The 7,496-nt window shown below is 47.2% G+C and overlaps 1 pseudogene; it reads right to left on the bottom strand.

The window, feature by feature from the left end:
* Window positions 1-3,220: 3,220 nt before the first annotated feature.
* LOC119309150 lies at window positions 3,221-7,163 on the bottom strand (annotated as a pseudogene).
* Between the last annotated feature and the right edge of the window lie 333 nt (window positions 7,164-7,496).

A 7,496-nucleotide genomic window follows, 5' to 3' on the forward strand; every position in this document is an offset into this window, starting at 1 on the left:
GGGGGACTCGAGGTGGCGGGAGAGTAAGTCAAAATAGGAAAAACTCACATTGGGTTTAGGGATAACCAGGCTCGAACTAATGACTTCCACCACGTCAAGGTGACACTCTACCGCTGAGTTATATGGGGTGACGGAGGGACCGTACCATTCGAGCCTCCTTTTCTGAGAACGGGAACTTTATGGGATCCTTGGTAGAGCCATTTGGAGCAGAGGGTAATAGGTTTATGACAAAGACTGTGCTTTTAAACACGACACCAAGGGGAATGGCCCAATCTTTCATTCCAACTCTATTTTCTTGTGTGCGAGTAGGAAAAGTGAGAAATCTGTCTTCCATCCGCGGATGTGACAAATCCAATCAAATTTGGTCTTGTCCCGTGGCTCGGACCATTTTGCATTTCTCGACAAATATAATCTGTTTGGCTATTCTAGGTGGTTCTTTTTTTCTGGATAAAGAGGAACTTGTCATTTTGATCTCAGGAAGGAAAAAAGGCGAATGGAATTTCAGTCAAGTCTTTTTTTAGGATGTATATAGATATATTTTAGAGTGTAGATTCATTCATTTTGCTAGTAGTGTTGATTTCTCGTTGTAGTTGATGCTAGTTGGTTTATTCGGTGGAAGATCAATGTTCAGATCCTTAATGCATATTAATACCCCTCTGATTATGAACATGAATATGATTTGTGAGTAGTTATGTTTGTTCCTAAGGACATGGGAGAAGTCTTGTTATAAGTAATCATTTGAATTTGGTATTCGTTCGATATTTTGATGAGATGTATGTTGTCTCTCCTCTAGTGATGTTGTGTGAACATCGACTACATGACACTTCACCATTGTTTGGGCCTAGGGGAAGGCATTGGGAAGTAATAAGTAGATGATGGGTTGCTAGAGTGACAGAAGCTTAAACCCTAGTTTATGTGTTGCTTCGTAAGGGGCTAATTTGGATCCACATGTTTCATGATATGGTTAGGTTTACCTTAATTCCTTTTTCGTAGTTGCGGTTGCTTGCGAGAGGGGTTAATCATAAGTGGGATGCTTGTCCAAGGAAGGGCAGTACCCAAGCACCGGTGCACCCACATATCAAATTATCAAAGTAACGAACGCGAATCATATGAGGATGATGAAAACTAGCTTGATAGTAATTCCCATGTGTCCTCGAGAGCACTTTGCTTTATATAAGAGTTTGTCCAGGCTTGTCCTTTTCTACAAAAAGGATTGGGCCACCTTGCTGCACCTTGTTTACTTTTGTTACTTGTTATTCGTTACGAATTACCTTATCACAAAACTATCTGTTACCGATAATTTCAGTGCTTGCAGAAAATACCTTACTGAAAACCACTTGTCATTTCCTTCTGCTCCTCGTTGGGTTCGGCACTCTTACTTATCGAAAGGACTACGATACATCCCCTATACTTGTGGGTAATCACCAGCCACCGCAACAGCCATGACAGGTAGGGAGGAAGGCACCTCCTTCCACACCTAGTGAGCACCAACCATCAGATTTGGGTCGACGTCTCCACCGTAGGAGGCGCCCATGCCCACGACTGCATCCCCATTTGGTCTCCGTGAACTCACAACCTAGTGACTATCGATGGCCACACTACAGCGGTGAGCTCACATACTGCCACAACCGTAGCCATCAGTGTCGATCCATCCGACGTTATAGCAGTGCCAGGAGGGGCCGAATCAAACCAACACCACCAACCCGCAGACAAGAACCGCACAATGTGCCATCTACGCAGGCTAGGTCAGCCCTTAGAACCTGCTCGCCGCCGACATCGTCCACCACCATTTACCAGATATGTGCCACCCGTTGTAGCATGCCAACGACTTGAATCACACCGCCATAGAACCTATCAGCCGCACCACCCTGTCACCACCCAAAGGACCATAAGCAGTGCCACCGTGGATCGCGGCAACACCATTCAACCTCCATTAGTGAGATAGGTCAGCACCATGTTGTCGTGATCCACCTCCCAGCCAAGAGCCACATCGGGCCACCACCACCCCCTTGCCCTACGCATGCCGGTCCACCAGAGCGAAATCCAGGTGGATCTAGTCGTAAACTAGCCCGCACACCACCTCCCTGTGCAACACCACCAGCCCTCCCATGGCACCCCTTGCAGCTCCGCTGCAACCACCAATCACCGCGTTGCCGCCTCGCGCTGTTGCCGAAGGCGAGCCGCCACTCCATCGTGACCTTGGGTGTCCGGCACCACCCAAGCGGATTGCGAGAGGAAAGGACCTCTGTCACCACCTCGGTCGCCCGGGCTCAGCCCAATTGCTTCCTCTAGTGGTGACAGAGGGGACGCCAGGAGGTGCGACGGGTCCTGGCTGCTAGGTTTCGGAGCTCTGCCCGAGTCGCTCGAGCAGGGGGCGATGCGGGGGCGTGGGCCATAAAAGACCCACACTAACCATCAAGAAAATAGAAGTCGGTCACATTGTGTCACCTAGTCCAACATCACACAACAACATCAGTAAGAACTTTAAAAAGCAAATCCAGGGCTTGGCAAAACACCATGTCGAAGACATTTGAAAAGAATTTATCCTCATGATCTCACCAGACCAATTTACTCATCAAAGAATACCCATTAAAAAGGCCACACCAAAGAACCAAAGCATGCTATATGGTGTTTCCTAACCTCTTACTTACAACAAACATGTACTTTCTGAAAAAAGAAAATCCCTTGAAAAGCAAGCGAACAACAAAACAAGACATTTGAAATCAGTCTATCATCAGGATGTCACCAAACCCATTCACTCATCCAAGAACACCAATTAAAAGGCCCACACCAAGCAACAAAGCATGTTGCAGGGTGTTTCCTAATTTACGGCATGACCTCAAGAATCTAGCTAAAGCTAATATCCTCCCCCAACAACAAAAATTTATTGCAGGGTGTTTCGTAATTACAACATGACTTCAAGAATCTGGTCAGGTGTTGTCCATGGTGGCTGTGGTAGTTGATATTTTGTCCTAGTGGGCTAGTCCGTCTAACCTTGATCTTTACGAGTCTTTTTTTCTCTTTACTCATTTCTTATTGCATTCGTACATCCTAGTCGTGCAGACAAGTGTGTACTCATTGTGTTCTATATCCCTTGATTAGACATTAGGAGCCAATAGAAAACACTATTTATCAAAAAAAGTGGCCCGTAGTCGAACACCATATGCACAACACTGCATATCTTGTGTACTCGCTGTGTTCTGTATCCCTTGATGAGACATTAGGAGTCAATAAAAACACCATTATTATCAAAAAGAGCGGCCTGAAGTCCAACAAGATATGCACAACTGTGTAAAAGGATAATAGTCGAAATTGATCATCATATAACAATGCATCATATCATGGCTTCATAGTGAGATCAATAATGCCGAACATCTTGTTTGTAAGGGTAATGATTAATACTCATGACACGCTTCTGACAGGCTCATGGCTGCATCAACTGTAATCTGCTGTGTAGCGATAATTGCATGCGCCAGATTAAGAACCAGTCCCTGGACATTGCCACATATAGTGATGTAGCCACCGAGCTTACTAGAGTCGGCCTTCTTCTCTACGCTGATGTTCGCCAAAGCATCCTCGCCAAACACACTCTTGCCATAGAGATTGGCAGCAACTAACCCGCAGTCCCCATCAAGCGCAGACCTTATGTCAAAGATTCATATGAGAAAAACGTTACCAATTACAGCTACGTTCTTTAGTGCAACAATTTCTCGGTGACAGTGATCCAACGAATTACCTCAGTAATAGCAATTCTCAAAGTTCAAATGTGCCTCTACATTGAAAATATGGCTATCCGGACAGTTCAAGTATATCAGTTCCTGGAATGGAAAATAAAATATCCATTTGGGCCTCTAGTGTGTGCAAGTTTCGAGAAAAAAAAGGTTTGAGTTGGTGAAAAGAACTGAGGTACTCCCTCCGTCTGATGTAAGACGTTTTTTGACACTAGACCAGCGTCAAAAAACGTCCTACACTATGGGACAGAGGGAGTATATTTCTTCTAGTTTGTTGGATTTGATACTCCACCAGAATCTTAATTACACTCGAGACCTAGGAAACAAACATTTGTACCTTAATGCCGTAATGGCCAGTTCAAACAACAGTTAATCTAGTATGTCTGAAATACAAAGACAGTAAAGTAGTAAACAAATTCATGGTTTGTTACTATAAAATATATATCATGCTCTTGTGTGTGACTATATTTTAGAGGTATACATAGCATTCATAAAGATAGTGTATTACTAATGTACCAAAGCAGGAAAAACTGTCGCCTGCAGATTAATGTGAAAGGCAAGTTTTCTTTGAACTTACAATGGTGTTACACATGGCATTTTTACTGACTTGATGATAAAATTTACAAATTCCCTCCCATCATGATGCTCGGTATTGACCTTCAACTGACGAAAAAGTAGTTTAAGACAAACACACACAAATAACACTGGAAAGGAGCAGAAAAATGATGGAAAGACATGCTATTGCTAGCAAAGTCGAATGCAATTGACTGAAAAAAGGCATCAAGATAGGTATCTATACTATTGTACCTTAACTTTGCACCAACACTCAGCCCACATTTTCCGGAAGGCTACATCAGTACATGTAGCAGGTGTCATGTAATCCATGATGCTAATGCTCATATCTTTTAGGATCACCTCTGAAGGCTCCATTGCATCTGAAGTCTCATAAAAGATGCGACTAACTATAACTCCAACGTTCGTTGAGGACATCTTAATGTTAGCCTGGATTTGCTTGCTTGCCTGAGGAGCCACGATGTACTTCTTACTGCGATCAACTACTGTGGTTTTACTCGTCGTGGCAAACTCCAACCACAGATTGTGCAGTGTTTCTTCTATTCGGTTTATGACTGTAATATCAAGCACAGTATCATAATACTCATTAACGGTAACAAATCCTTCAGCATACATAGGATCACTGAACCCTGTCAACTGAACAAGGGCGTTCAGTTTTTTTTGTATCATCTGCACCCTTCATAGATTCACCAGTTGCAGCCTTTAAATCATCTTGGACCTCATCTTCCAACTCAAGTCGGTCCAGTCCCTACGAAAATAAATACAAAATAATTTAGTTAGGCAAGTAAAAATGCATTAGGTTTCCATGAGACCAAATCATCTTCCAACTCAAGTATTTTTTTGTCTCGCACCCTCCTGCTCTTCAGGTGGTAGAAATCAATGGAATCATCAGGATATGTAAGGGAACTCTGTGCCTGGACCTTCATCTTCTCATTCTGCCTGAATTTTTTCTCAGCAATGATCATATTTGCGAAGCTCTGTCGGCACGAGAGCAACCAGACCTTCCTTGAATGATCATCATCGGTACTGCAAAGCAACCTAACACAAAACACAATCCTGTCATATGAGTCAATGTCGATAGGGTGGGGAAGGTAAGAGGACTTCCCCAGCCGCAGCATGGACACCATGATCAGCAAGGCCTCTGCTGATGCCTTGTTTGCTTCAACCTTAGATGGCTGAACCTCCTGCAGCCTCACCACAAGCTTGGTCAACGTACACGCAACAGCAGTGGCCAAGTGAAAATCTCCTGACATAATGAGAGCTCTGAGATTCTGCCTGTAATCGAACACCCCACTAGTAAAAATGGAATCATCGGTGGCGGCACTATGTGTGGTGTATGTGTCACTTAGAAGAGCAACAAGTAGTCTCTTAGAACATACAGTACACGAGTCCATGGCTGGATGGGCTGGCTTGGATGAATCAACTGACTCGATTTCCTCGGAGTCGGCATAGAAGGGCTGATCTCCAAGTGACTCCTTAATGGCTGCAATGGCTTTCTCGACCTCATATAGCGAAAGCGTGTACTCCCCAAGGATCCAGAGAGCACATGAAAAGATGAAGGATTCCTTGATCTTATAGAACGTACCGATCAGCCCAGATACAATGGAGGAACGAAGCAGAGGTTTGTCCTCGATAATCTCACGCAGAAACAGAACCACATCGGATGCTGAAGCAACGTCGCCGTAACGAAGGTGGCCCCAGAGGAGGTGCACCACCGGTCCAACCACTTCTGGGTACGGCACGGCACAGACATGGATCGCCCAGATCAGCATATGGTAGTACTCATCACGGGCTATGTGGAAGACGCTGCCCATTACCCCATAAACCTCCTCCTTGAGGTAGTGCACCATGTCCTCCACATTTCGTGTGGTGAGCAAACCAGGCACTACCAACTCCAGAACCTTCCTCCTGACATCCAGATCAGGCCTGCCGGCGAGCGAGCGCAGAAGGTCCATGGTGAAACCGACCATCATATAATGGTGTGAGCTGGACAGCTCGCGCAGGAGGTCCATGATGATGAGCTTCACGTTGCTGTCGCTCTGGGAAGTGAGCAGCTGGAGGTATGTTCTTGCGATCAAGGTCGGCGCATGGGACACAGACGAGAGCGTGCACGCGCAGCCGTACATGACAGCGGCAGTTGTGGCAGCGGAGAGGAGGGAAATGATGATTTTGATATACGCGCTCCTGAGAAGGCGGTTGCCAGCAGAGTAGACTCTGCGAATGAGATGAATGGCGGCCATCTGGAGGGGGGGCAGGCCACTCGGTGATGCGGGCGGCATTGGCGAGCAAGTAGGCAATGGCGCGGTCTTGCGAGCAGTCGCAGAGCACGAGGAACGCGTTCGTCCGTGCGGATGGGTCATGCTCTACGGCGAGGGCACGCTCCGCGTGATCCGGCGTGTCCGGGATGAGCTTCTCCTGCTCGATATGAGGGCAGGGCAGGCAGCAGATCGCTGACATGGCAGAGAGCGCGTGGCGGCGGACGAACGGGTGCGGATGCTTGAGGTTGGCAAGAATGGAAGGCACGAGCGGCTCGAGCAGCTCGGGCTCGCGGAGCCGACAGAGGAACCGCAGTGTGACGCCTCGGACATACTCGTTGGGGTGCTGGAGGTTGCTGCGGAGGTAGTGGCGGACGAGGATCATCTCCGCGACGAGCTCGCCGGAGGCTTCGTCCCGCTTGTCGCCGGCGACCTCGAGGTAGAGGAGGAGGAGCCTCTGGATGATGTGTTCCTTGGAGGGGAGGACGTAGCTGACGACGGTGGCGAGGAAGTGGGGGGCCGTGTCGCCGTTGAGGAGGAGCACGATGGCGCGCTTCAGGGCGTCGACCTTGGCGCCCACGTCGCTCCCCTCGAGGCCAGCATTCATCTCCTCGGAAGTGGAGAGGCGGCTCGTGTCAAAGAAGGACAGGAGAGGGTGCACGGGAACGGCGATTCGTCGATCATACTCGCCGCCTCGCCGGATTCGGATCAGATCTGCCGTGCCGGAGAGATCAGTTCGAGAGCCATCAATCGTCTCTGCTGACCTGGTAAGATTTTTCCTGTAAACCCTCGGGTGAAATGAAAAAGGAAACGGGACCCTCTCCTAGCGTGACATATAGTACTCACTCCTTTCCAAGGCGTGATTGATTTTGAACGGTCATTGATGAATGACTTTGATCATTAAAATATACTCCCCCCGCTTCTAAATATAAGTGCT

This window comes from Triticum dicoccoides, chromosome 5B, assembly GCF_002162155.2.
Source record: "Triticum dicoccoides isolate Atlit2015 ecotype Zavitan chromosome 5B, WEW_v2.0, whole genome shotgun sequence".
In the NCBI taxonomy this organism is placed as follows: Eukaryota; Viridiplantae; Streptophyta; class Magnoliopsida; order Poales; family Poaceae; genus Triticum; species Triticum dicoccoides.